A 13,194-nucleotide genomic window follows, 5' to 3' on the forward strand; every position below is an offset into this window, starting at 1 on the left:
CCGTCCCTTTTTGTAGCCGAATGTCTCTAGGACATGGATCCAAGGGTAAATCTCAGGGAAAAAGAGTCCAATGCCCGAAAAACGAGGGAAAACTATAGGTCTTCTCCTCCTCCGGCGCGGCGCAGGTAACCCTTGTTTTCTTATTTTTAATTTTTTGTATCTAGAAACGAAAATAAGATTAAAAGAAACAAAAAAATAGATCTAAAAAGGGCAGTCACGTTTGAGATTTTCAAAAAAAAACTTTTATTTCTTGATATTCATAGAACAAGGGCCGAACCCTTTACATGTCTTTTGTTTCGGCATTTATAGCCAATTACAACATTTTTTACTATTTCTACTGCTGTTGTACTTGTTATTGCGTGTTTGCAGGTGGAGCAGGTGAGGATGGATGTGACCGTGGCGGTGCAAGTGGGCGACGTCGGCAAAGGCTAGGCACGGCGGTAGAAGGCCCTAGGTGCGGCGCCTAGGGTTTGAAAAATTTTTGTTTTCTTTCTGTTTTGGGTTTGGGATTTTGGGCTAGGGGTAGGTAAGTGGGCCATTCGGGTTTGGGTAGGTTTAGTTTGGGATTTACTTGTTTTGGGTTTTGGGCCCGGGCTAAAATTGGGCTTTGTACAAATTATACTCGATTGTGGTTCAAAAGTGGATTTGAACGTAATGGTGATAAGTGAAAATGAGAAAGGACTTAACAAGCAATTGACCCAAAAATAAGGAAATGGGAAAAAATGGCAGTAAACTTGAATAGCTACTAATGCATGAAAGAGAAAAAAATTGTTTTTAATTCTATTTCAGTGTGTTTTTTCCAAACCACCATTATAAGGTATTTACAAACTTTTCATATGCCAAATTTAGCATGATTACTCATAAGATTATGCCTAACAACTAACTAAAATCAGATTTTTTTTTCTATTCATGGAGTTTAAAAAATTCACAATCTGATTTTTAATCAGCCACTAATTAATCAACCTTTCAATTTGGCTCCTTTTATTGCTTCCCGTTCTAATTTAGCCCAATTTGCTTGGCTAAATGGGGTTTAGTTGAGCATGAAATTAGTCATACTCAATAGGGGTTTAAAAGTGGATTTGAACGTAATGAAGGTGAAAAGGAGAAAGGACTTGAAAAGCAATTGAACCAAAAATAAGGAAATGGGAAAAAAATGGCAGTAAACTTGAAAAGCTTCTTATGCATGAAAGAGAAAAGAATTGTTTTTAATTCTATTACAGTGTGTTTTTTCTAAGCCACCATTAATAGATGTTTATATTCTTTTTATATGCCAAATTTAGCATGATTCCTTATGAGATTATGCCTAACAACCAACTAAAATCAGATTTTTTTTTTCTATTCATATAGTTTGACAAAATCATAATCTGATTTTTTTATCAGCCACTAATTCAGCCACTTTTCAATTTGTCCCCTTTTATTGCTTCAAATTTCAATTTAGCCCAATTTTCTTAACTAAATGGGTTTTAGTTGAGCATGAAATTAATCATACTCTATTGAGGTTTAAAATTGGATTTGATTGTAATGGTGATAAGTGAAAAGGTGAATAAACTTAAAAAGAAATTGAACCAAAAATAAGGAAATGGAAAAAAATTGGTAGTAAACTTGAATAGCTACTGATGCGTGAAAGAGAAAAGAATTGCTTTTAATTATATTCCAGCGTGTTTTTTCCAAGTCACTATTACAAGGTATTTATACACTTTTCATCTGTCAATTTTAGCATTATTTCTCCTAAGATTATGCTTAACAACCAACTAAAATTAGATTTTTTTTTCTATTCATGGAGTTTGAGAAATTCACAATATAATTTTTAATCAGCCACTTATTCTGTAACTTTTCAATTTAGCCAAATTTGCTTGGCTAAATGGCTAAATGGGGTTTAGTTGAGCATGAAATTAATCATACTCGATTGGGGTTTAAAAGTGGATTTGGAAGTAAAGGTAATAAGTGAAAAGGAGAAAAGACTTAAAAAGAAATTGAACCAAAAGTAAGGAAATGGTAAAAAAATGACAATAAGCTTGAATAGCTATTGATGCGTGAAAGAGAAAAGAATTGTTTTTAATTCTATTCCAGTGTGTGTTTTTGAAGCCTCCATTACAAGGTATTAATAGACTTTTCATATGCCATATTGAGCATGATTCCTCCTAAGATTATGCCTAATAATCAACTAAAATCAGATTTTTTTTTCTATTCATAGAGTTTGACAAATTCACAATCTGATTTTTAATCAACCACTAATTATGAAAATTTTTAACTTGGTCCCTTCTATTGCTTTCCGTTCCAATTTAGCCCAAATTTGCTTGGCTAAATACGATTTAGTTGAACATGAAATTAATCATACTCGATTGGGATTTAAAAGTAAATTTGAATGTAATGGTGATAGGTGAAAAGGAGAGAGGACTTCGAAGAAATTGAACCAAAAATAAGGAAATGGAAAAAAATGGCAGTAAACTTGAATAGCTATAGATGCGTGAAAGAGAAAAGAATTGCTTTTAATTCTATTTTAATGTGTTTTTTCTAGGCCACCATTACAAGTTATTCATACACTTTTCATATGCCAAATTTAGCATGATTCCTCCTAAGATTATGCCTAACAACCAACTAAAATCATATTTGTTTGCTATTTATAGAGTTTGACAAATTCTTAATCTAATTTTTAATCAGCCCCTATTTCTACAACTTTTCAATTTGACCCCTTTTATTTCTTCCTGTTCCAATTTAGCCTAATTTGTTTGGCTAAATGTGGTTTAGTTGAGCATGAAATTAATCATACTTGATTTGGGTTTAAAAGTGGATTTAAACATAATGGTGATATGTGAAAAGGAGAAATGACTTAAAAGGCAATCGAACCAAAAATAAGGAACTGGGAAAAATATGACAGTAAACTTGAATATCTACTGATGTGTGAAAGAGAAAAAAAATGCTTTTAATTCTATTTCTATGTATTTTTTCCAAGTCAACATTACAAGGTATTTATATCATTTTCATATACCAAATTTAGCATGATTCCTCCTAAGATTATTCCTAACTACCAACTAAAATCACATTTGTTTTCTATTCATAGAGTTTGACAAATTCAAAATCTAATTTTCAATCAGCCCCTAATTCTGTAACTTTTCAATTTGGCCCCTTTTATTGCTTCTCATTCCAATTAGCCTAATTTGCTTGGCTAAATGGGGTTTAGTTGAGCATGAAATTAATCATACTCAAATGGGGTTTAATAGTGGATTTGAACATAATGATGATAAGTGAAAAGGAGAAAGGACTTGAAAGACAATTGAACCAAAAATAAGGAACTAGAAAAAAGTCGACAGTAAACTTGAATAACTACTGATGCATGATAGAGAAAAGAATTGTTTTTAATTCTATTTTAATATGTTTTTTTCCAAGCCACCATTGCAAGGTATTTATACACTTTTCATATATAAAATTTAGCATGATTCTTCATAAGATGATGCCTAATGATTAACTAAAATCAGATTTTTTTTCTATTCATAGAGTTTGATAAGTTCACAATTTGATTTTTAATCAGCCACTAATACTGCAACTTTTCAATTTGACCCATTTTATTGCTTCTCGTTCCAGTTTTGCCCAATTTTCTTGTTTATTTGAACTTCGGTATTCCAATTGCGTCCTGACAAAATTAAAATAAAAAATTAGAAGCTTAGTAACATTCTATTCAAATTTTGACCATAAATAAATACATTAAACACACAAAATTAGCTTGTTATCAGATGTTGAAGATGTTTACTCCCTTCTTTTGAAAACTTGAGTCATGACATTGTTTTACGGAATGATCTTATGACTCACATGTTAGTGCCGATCCAGATGCAACGCGTGTACCCGAGTTCCTTAAGTACACCAAGATATTCTCTGTTCAAAGATTGGTGTCAAATTCTCAGTTGGAAGAATTGTTTGTTGGGCAACGGTTCGAGAACAAGGCAGACTGTGTTTGTGTCATCAATTAGTACAACATGAATGTGTCGATTGATACAAGGTTGCAAAACCTACACCGACATTATATGTTGGGCAATTTTGGAAGGTTGATGAAAGGTGCGGCTGGCGGGTTCGAGCTGTATTTATACAGAGGACTCAGTAGTGGCAAATAGGAAAATTAGAAGGGCGTCATACATGCACCGTCACACGTATAACACAAGACCACTAAAAATTGGATGTCAAAAGTATCTACAACTACATCGAGCCATTGGTGAAAAATCTACCAACCATTCATGTATAAGTCCTAATTGCAAACATGCAAACCCAATTCCAATATAGAGTGTTGTATAGGAAAGCATGGTGGGCGAAACAAATGGCCATAGAGCAGTTGTACGAAGAATGAGATGAGTCATACAATGACCTTCAGTTGTGGATTTCAGCGATGCTAGAGTACATGCCAGGTACTATCATGGACTTGAAGATGTTGCCTTACAAAGGCTTGAATGGGGAACTTAAATCGGGGAGAAGTGTTTTTCATCGTTTGTTCTGGATATTCGATTCATGTGTTAGGGTCTTCTCCCACTACAAACCATTGGTGCAAGTTGATGGAACGTGGCTTTACAAAAAATACATGTAGATACTACTGATTGCAGCTACACAAGGCAATATATTATTGACAGCCTTTGCCATTGTGGAGTCGAAGAACTTCGAATCGTAGGAATTTTTCCTTAGGAACTTGTGAAGGCATGTTATCAGGCAAGACAACATTTGCATTGTCTTTAACATATCCAAGGGTTTTCTTGTTGTGATTTGGTGTCCTGAGGTTCCCTAGATGTTCATCTACTGCATTCGCCATATCATTATCAACTTCAACAATGAGTACAAGAACAAAGACTGGCACAAACAAATCTTGAACATGGGTAAAAATATCATATTTAAATTTGTATTTGTACACATTTTGAGTCTATTTACTAAAAGGAACGATAACGTGTTTTATCAGAATACATACACAAGGTACTAGCTGGAACCATACTGATTCAGGCATAGGCTGGCGGGGTTGGAGACTGATATGATGGGGGCCAGTCCTTCTTTCAGACAGTGGATGGGTAGCATGGAGCCGTGGCAATTGGCTCAATGTTTTGATAATGGGTACCGATATGGTCATATAACAACTAACCTCGTTAAGGCGGTTAAATCTGTCTTGAAGCGTACGCATCACTTGCCAATTTCATTAGTTTTCTCAGCTATGTTTATAGGCTGGCAACATTGTTGCCAAAAATGGGGTTGAGACAAGAAAAACAAATGGAGGCCGAACACGTGTATGTCAAAGATGTCACGAATGCCATAGAAGTCAATGCTTAGAGGGCGAGGTCGATGAATGCATAACTATATTCCCGGAACTTGGAAACTTTCTGGGTGACAGAGTGCATCAGACGTCGCACGTAGATCCCACCAAGGTCCTACGAAATTGATCTCCGAAATAGGCGGTGCGAGTGTAGAAGATTCCAAACACTTCGGTACCCGTGTGTACATATGGTTGCAACGTGTGCAGCATTCAATGTGAATGTCGAACAATATATCCACGATGTGTACACGCTTCAATGCACATCCGCTAGTCCCCAAATCGTACCAAGTGTAAGTAAGGCATGATCTGCTCATCTACACGATACTTGGGCAAATGTATTTGCGATCTCAATACCTGGTATTCATCCTGTATGGTAAATTTTTTATAAAATAATAATAAATCAAATATCTAAAAAATTAAAAATTATGGTAAAATAAAAAATTAATATCTCAGTTAAGTATAACTTAATATATATTTTAATTGAAATATGCATTTTTAACTTATACAAATTTTAAGTTTTTTTTTCGTTTTTAAAATTTACAATTTCTAAATATTTTTTTGTTTTTCAAATTTTAAATATTAATGTAATTTTGATTATATAATAAATTTTAATGAAAAATATATTAAAATTTGAATATTAAAATTCCGTACCAAGATTTTAACAAATAAATATAATATATTTAAATTATAGATAAATATTTTTCTAAAAACAAGTTGAATTGAAAAAAATGAATTTTCAATATAAAAGCTAAGAAACTAATTTTAACATATATATATATATATATATAATACAGTATTATATTTAAATTATTAGGCATAACAAATTACATAATATAAAACACTTAATCAAAATTCTTAAATGCTGAATCCAAGCCTAATGAAGTAGGTAGTAAGATAATGAATTCAAAATTCAATCCAAAATTGTAAGAATAATGATAATATCATCAATTAATATCAATCATCAATTTAATACGAAATAGATAGTAAGATAATGATAATAAATTGGGTAATGAAGTGTTAAAACATATCACACTTTATAAATAAATATCATATATAACATACGAATAAATAATTTATGATTTAAGAATTTTACTGTTTCGTTGACCCTCGGTGCAGTGTGATCCGTGTTTACTGGAGAAGACATTTTGATATCTGCTTAATAAATTAAATAATTTAATATTACATTACAATATCTACTTTTAATATAATACATGTACATCAACATATTTAATTTACATACTTTATTATTAACTTTGAATTTCAAATAACACCAACTAAAACAAATATAACAAACTTAGATTAGAACTAATAAAAAAAATTTTAACTTCCCTCTTCTCTTCTCTTATATTTGAAAATTTAGTTCTAAAATATAGGGGCAAACCAAAGCCCCATCCCCTTCTATATAAAATAAGGAGCTGTGAGAGGGAGGTAACCTCAAATTAGGTAAGTGGTTCTTTTTCAAAACATTAAAAGCCAAGTCGACCTATAGACCTGTCACGCCACTGACGTGGTTGACGAGATGTGACCAATCAATCAACTTTCTCCATACTTATTTTTTGATCATCTTTTTTTATTTTGTAAAAAATTTTCCTATATTTTTTTTTATTTTTTGTGTAAATACCATTTTTTTATTCTTTTTTCAGTCAACTCCCTTTCCCACTTTCTTCTTTTTTCTTTCTCATTTTTTTTCGAAACGTTCTTTTTTTCTTTATTCTTTTTAGTTCCGCCCCTTATATTTTTATTTTTCAGTAACGCTCCTTATCAAACGGTTAATTCACATTGTAGAAATAATTTAAATAAAATTATTTTATATTGCCAACATTTCAAATAACTATTAATTTACATAATTCAGAAATTATATTTTACAAAATATAATTTTACGTTGGCAACATTCAAAGTAATTTCACATAACTTACTTTAGTACGTGATTTACATTTTCCAACATTTAAAAAAAATTCTGAAATTTGAAACATAAAAATTATGAAGGAACATAAACGACTAATTTTAACGACAACACGAGCAACTTTCTCAATACTAATAAAACATAATTAAACGATGATTTTGATGTTGTTCAAGACTGACAACATTGTGTCTTACAAATTGAAAAATACCATGTTTAACTGGAACACGAGCAAGTTGAGTGAGCAAGTTTTTCAGTGCTAATATTTTCCAACTCGAACGCTGCTAATATTGATAATCTCACTCGTGCTGTTCAATTTGGGATTCCAATGGACTTTTAAACATCCCGATGACCCAGAGAATCCCAAATAATCCGCTTATTGGCTGCATAACCAATTTGAACCCGTTATCGTCCTACCACAACTAACAGAATTTGAACTCGTTACTGAATAAATCACTGGCAACTGAGTCTTCTATTTTTACTTGAAATTGTCACCACATATGAAATTAAGGAATGAAATCTACACTTCCGAAAAGGACCATTAAATTTTTCGGTGTCGAAGCTCCACCAGATTATCGTTAAAATAATACATACCTTCAAATTATAAAATTTTCTAAATAAACAAAAACATAAAAATCAGTCCTGATCTCCCTCCCCTTCATCTTCTAGCTTAATAATTTTTTTTTAAAAAAAAATCTTCACCTTAGGTTGAACTACCATTGGGATATATATAGCCATTTGATCGCGCCAAAGAGAATGACTCCACCAAAATAAAAAAATATATTTTTTATTAAAAATAATTTTAAAAAATTAAAAATAAAAGACAGCATAGTGATTACTCCATTCTCTATGGCTTCACCAAATAAAATAATAATTATAGTTTTAAAATGAAAATAAAAAATCACTTTTAAAAAAATTCTAACATAATAAAGGTGGTGGCACTAATCTATTTGGCTCCACCACTGTTATTTATTTTTTGTCCCCTGAAATATTCAGTAATATTGGTACTGAAGTGGTATTTATATAGGTCACGCCAAATAGATTGGCTCTAGCCCTGTCTATGGCTTGGCCCGACCCGAAGGCTCGTTCAAAAAGTAGGAGGGTTTTGGTAAAAATATAGGCCCGAAAAATAGACTTGGGCAAAAAAATAAGGCCCGTTTAGAAAATGGATCGGGCCTTGAGTAAGGCTTTTTTGGCCCAAGCCTGGCTCGGCTCGAATATGAATTTTTTTTTACTTTTTTATTATTTTCTTTTTTTTTTCACTATTTTGCTACTATTTTACAATTATGTTGCTACTATTTTGTTGTTATCATTTGGATATTATATAACTCTTGTCTTATTGTTAATTTTGTTACTATTTTTCACATTTACTTGTTAAGTTACATTTATCTTGGTGCTATTTAAGTATACATATTTTTTTTAATTTATTTTCAATTTGTTGAGAAACATTTATTTTAATATTTTTAGTATTTTTTATGTATTATAATTTTTAAAAATTTTATATAAAAAGTTAATATAAAAAAATTAATACGGGCAAGCCGGGTAGAACTTGGGTAAAATTTTAGGCCCATTTTTCAGGCAGAGCCTGGGCCTAGCAAACAAGTTGTTGGGCCTAGCCCAACCCATGGACACCTCTAATTGGCTTCACCCAAAACATTGATTTTTTAATTCTAGCAGCCAATGATTGACTGACTTGGCAAGTGGGTGACACCAATCTCTTTGGCTCCACCAACTTTTACTATTCATTTCAGGTCATTTTCGTACATAATAAAAAAAAAGTGAGTCATTGTTATAATTAATAAAAAAAAATTCAAGTTATTTTTATAAAAAAGCCAAAAATTTAAAATATAACAAACAAGCCCATTAACTTTCTGAACTGATATGGGCCTTGTAACCAAGCATTGAGCTTGAAATTCACCGCTCCATTAAACAAGCCCAAACAAATTAATATTTAAAATTATTTTTGCTTTTAATTATATGAACATGTTATTATATTTATAAAATTATATTTTGTTTTGAATAGAAATCATTTAGTAATGTTTAATATTATTTAAAAATTTATAATAGTTATTATTAAATCAAATTTTTGCATTTATATTGTTGTTTTAAATATATGTGTACATATTGAGATATGACAGTTTACAGAAATTGAATATGGATCGGGTCAGGTCGAGTTGACTCGACTAAGGGTTGAATACAATATAAAATGACAGTTCCTTTAACTACGATAATAATATAAAAACTACAATAGTTTCAAATATTATTGAACATTTTGAAGCTTTTGGTAAATTTAATTTTAGTGTTTTATTGTATGTCTATACTACAATATTAAGTACTCTTTAATTAGTAATATGATATCATTAATCACGTGAAATATAGTGAATTTTATTGTACGAATATTTTTATTATATTTTTATAAGAAATTAAGATAAAATAATAGATTGTTTTTACTAATATACTCACTAGAATTAAAATAATCTAATAGTTTCATCATAAAATTTAAATATAAATCTTTAGATACTACTTAGCTCACGCACAATTTTATTTATTTTAAGATTCATATTTTGCAACATGATTTATATATTATACAATGGTACGACATGAATTATGTTTATTGGCCTCAATAATTTTATGACAAATATATATCTTGTTTTAAACATAGGTGTCGTTTTACTTAATTTTTTTATGATAAAATTTGTTTTTATTAAACAACAAACGGGTTCTCCTTTGTCGTAAGAGTTTGTCTCTTCTACCTCGCTGGAATGACCAAGGTCTCCGATCCCTGAAGGCTTCGAGAGGACCACAAAGAAAGCCTATAATAAATCCCTTGATGGTCCTGAACCAGAGGATGTGGTGGAAGATGGCTTCCCAAATGTTTCATGGCAAGATAAACTTGTAGGGAATGTGGAGGAAAGGGAGTTAGAGGACGAAATAGTTGTGGAGTCAAAACTTGATATTGGGGAGGATGACTACACGATTAGTACTGAAGACAAGTATCCTAAGATTACTTTTTCCAAGCGGATTCATGAATGGATTGATAGGAGCATGGCTAAGACAGTTGTAGTGTGTCTTTTTGGAAAAAAAAATTGGCTACAAAGCATTGGTAGGTCGTCTACAGTCTTTATAGGATATAACTGGGAGATTCTAGGTGGTTAACCTTGATAACAATTTTTTCCTGGTTAAACTTGGTAATCAAAAGGACTATGATAATGCTCTGATGGGAGGGCCATGGATGATTTATGGACATTTTCTTGTGGTACAACCATGGAGTCGAGATTTCATAACAAGTGAAAGTTATCCTTCGAAGATGGTGGTCTGGGTAAGGTTTCCTCGACTCCCATATCGATACTATACTAAAGGTTTGTTGAGAGTCATCTCCAAAGTGTTGGGAAAGATTATAAAAGTTGATTATAACACAATAAAAGCGAAGAGGTGTCACTTTGCTCACCTGGAGGTGGTGGTTGATCTGAAAAAACCTTTAATATCTTGTGTTGGTATTGATGGTCAAGTTCAATATGTAGAGTACGAGGGCTTGCCTATCATCTGTTACGAGTGTGAATGCTATAGGCACACTAAAGGGAGCTGTCTGAAACAATAAGGGAATGGGAAATAGGTCGACTCGACAGATCTAACGATAATGTTGACTATTGATACTGTGACACTACAACTACAGGTGCTGCGAAGGATTCGATTTCTCTATACAAACCTTGGATGCTGGTTCCAACCCATAGAAGAAAAACCAAATATTTTGGGAAATTCTACTATAAAAGGAAAACAAGATCAACCGTTGGTTGAGGGAGTGAGCAAATCACGCTTTCAAATCTTAAAATGTAACACCCTTAACCCGATCCGTTATGTCGGATCATGATCTTGGGTATTACCAAACGAATACATACAAAAACTTAATCTACTTAAACAGGTTACAATTAATTACACCTTCTTAGTTACAAATTTCAAACTAAATTACCTAAGTATATACAATAATAAAGTACAACTACCACACATCGTAATTAAATTACAACGACATCTCAATTGAAATCTTAATCTATTGTAGATACTCCAAAGTATGGATTTTTATGTAACAATTTAGACTTCGAACTCGCCGCCAAACTCATTTTGTATGCATAATAATCCGGTACGCCACTTCTTGGCGTAGTCTTCGGTGTAATACCCTCCACCCGACCTAATCGACCAAATTCGAGAATTGGGTGTTACGCCAAAGGACAGGCGTACTTAGACTCTTTTTATACTTTCCTATGTAATTCTTCAACTAATAAAATTTCTAAGTCTTTTACTTTGAAATAACTCATTTATTTCTTATTACAACTCTTTGTACAATGTATTCATGTTTACATAATAAAATTCATTTGGAAGTTGAGAGTCCTTCTAAAAATTTGTGTTTTTACATGGCGGATTGGGCATGATTTGCTCCCCACAAATGTTAAGATCTCGACCATAAAACATAATGCTGTTTGGGAATGCCCGAGGTGTAGGAGTGGTGTTGAAATGGTGATTCACGCATTAAGAAATTACCCTAAAGCTCGGGGTGTCCTTGTTGCGGGTAGTTTCGATAATAGATTGTTGACTAAGGAGTATGAGTTTTGCATTTGCGTCGACTAGCTTGAAGACTCTATATGGCTATTGGACAGAAAAGCATTTGAGGATTTCACTACTACCTTATGGAATATTTGGAACGACAGAAATAATGACATTTTTTGGGGTAAGGAGGAGGATGTTCTCGTGATATGGGAAACAACCCACAAGCTTAACGACGACTTCCAGATTCATAATTTCTCCATTCAGTTGATTTTACCTCGGGTCCCTAGAGATTGAAAATGGGAAAAACCCTCGGAAGGTGTTGCTAAAGTGAACGTTGATGCCTTTGTGAAAGAGAATAGAACGGGCTTGGGTATTATCCTTAGAGACTCAGACGACTTTGTTCTTTGTGGTAGAGTGATCTTCATTGACAAGGCCGCTAACTCCGAGTGGGCGGAATTGGATGCTCTCCTTGAAGGCATTCGGCTTGCTTAGTCACTTAATTTCGACAAGGTTATCTTTGAAGTGGATTGTGCTTGTATCGTTAACTACCTTTGTAAGTACAAAGATGGTATCACTATTTTTGGCTACCGCATCAAGGAGGTTCATGAGATGCCTGATTCCTTCTCTAAGGCCGAAGCTAAATGGGTGAATAGGGGCGATAACAAAGTGGCTGACTTTTTCTGTAAATGGTCTTTGTCTAATTGTTGTAACTTGACGTTTGAGATGGATTATCCTAGTGATATCCACAACCTTGTAATTTTTTATTCAATTTAATTGAGGTAGTAGCCTTCGGGTCCATTCATTGTCAAAAAAAAAAAAGAGCACGAGTTTGGAAAAATTTTTGAACCGACAATAATACCTATATTTTCTATCATATTACTAAATTCACATATTTAAAAATAATTATAATATTTAATTTAGAATTATTAGTTAAAAAGTTTAAATAAAACCAAAGTTGTGATAATTATTCATTTAAAAATAATTAGAATTTAAATTACTATTATTAGTTAAACATTGTGATAATTTAAAATAAAATTATTACTAGAATAGAAATCTAATGATAAACTATAAGAAAATTTTGAAATAATATATAATTATAAATATATTTTACAATTATTAGTTTTAAAATTTTGATGTAAAGAAAAGTTGTGCTAAATTTTTATTGTAAAATAAAATTATTAATTGCTTAATTATTACTTAATTAATATTAGAGTTAATTATGTTGCTTAGCTATTATTTTGAATATTGTGACTTTCTATTAATTACATAAAGTAAAATTATATTATATGTTGAATATGTTAAAAATGTTTTAATTATTATTTGAAAAATGTTAATTATAATATGTGAAATAATAAATTGATATATTTTAATTTTAATCAATAATTTAAATAAAAACAATATTTTAAAAAGTAGTTGAATAATAAACTCGTAAATGCATGTGAAGTTAAATATAAATATAAAAAGCTGACTGAAGTGA

This window comes from Gossypium raimondii, chromosome 3 (assembly GCF_025698545.1).
Source record: "Gossypium raimondii isolate GPD5lz chromosome 3, ASM2569854v1, whole genome shotgun sequence".
Taxonomy (NCBI): Eukaryota; Viridiplantae; Streptophyta; class Magnoliopsida; order Malvales; family Malvaceae; genus Gossypium; species Gossypium raimondii.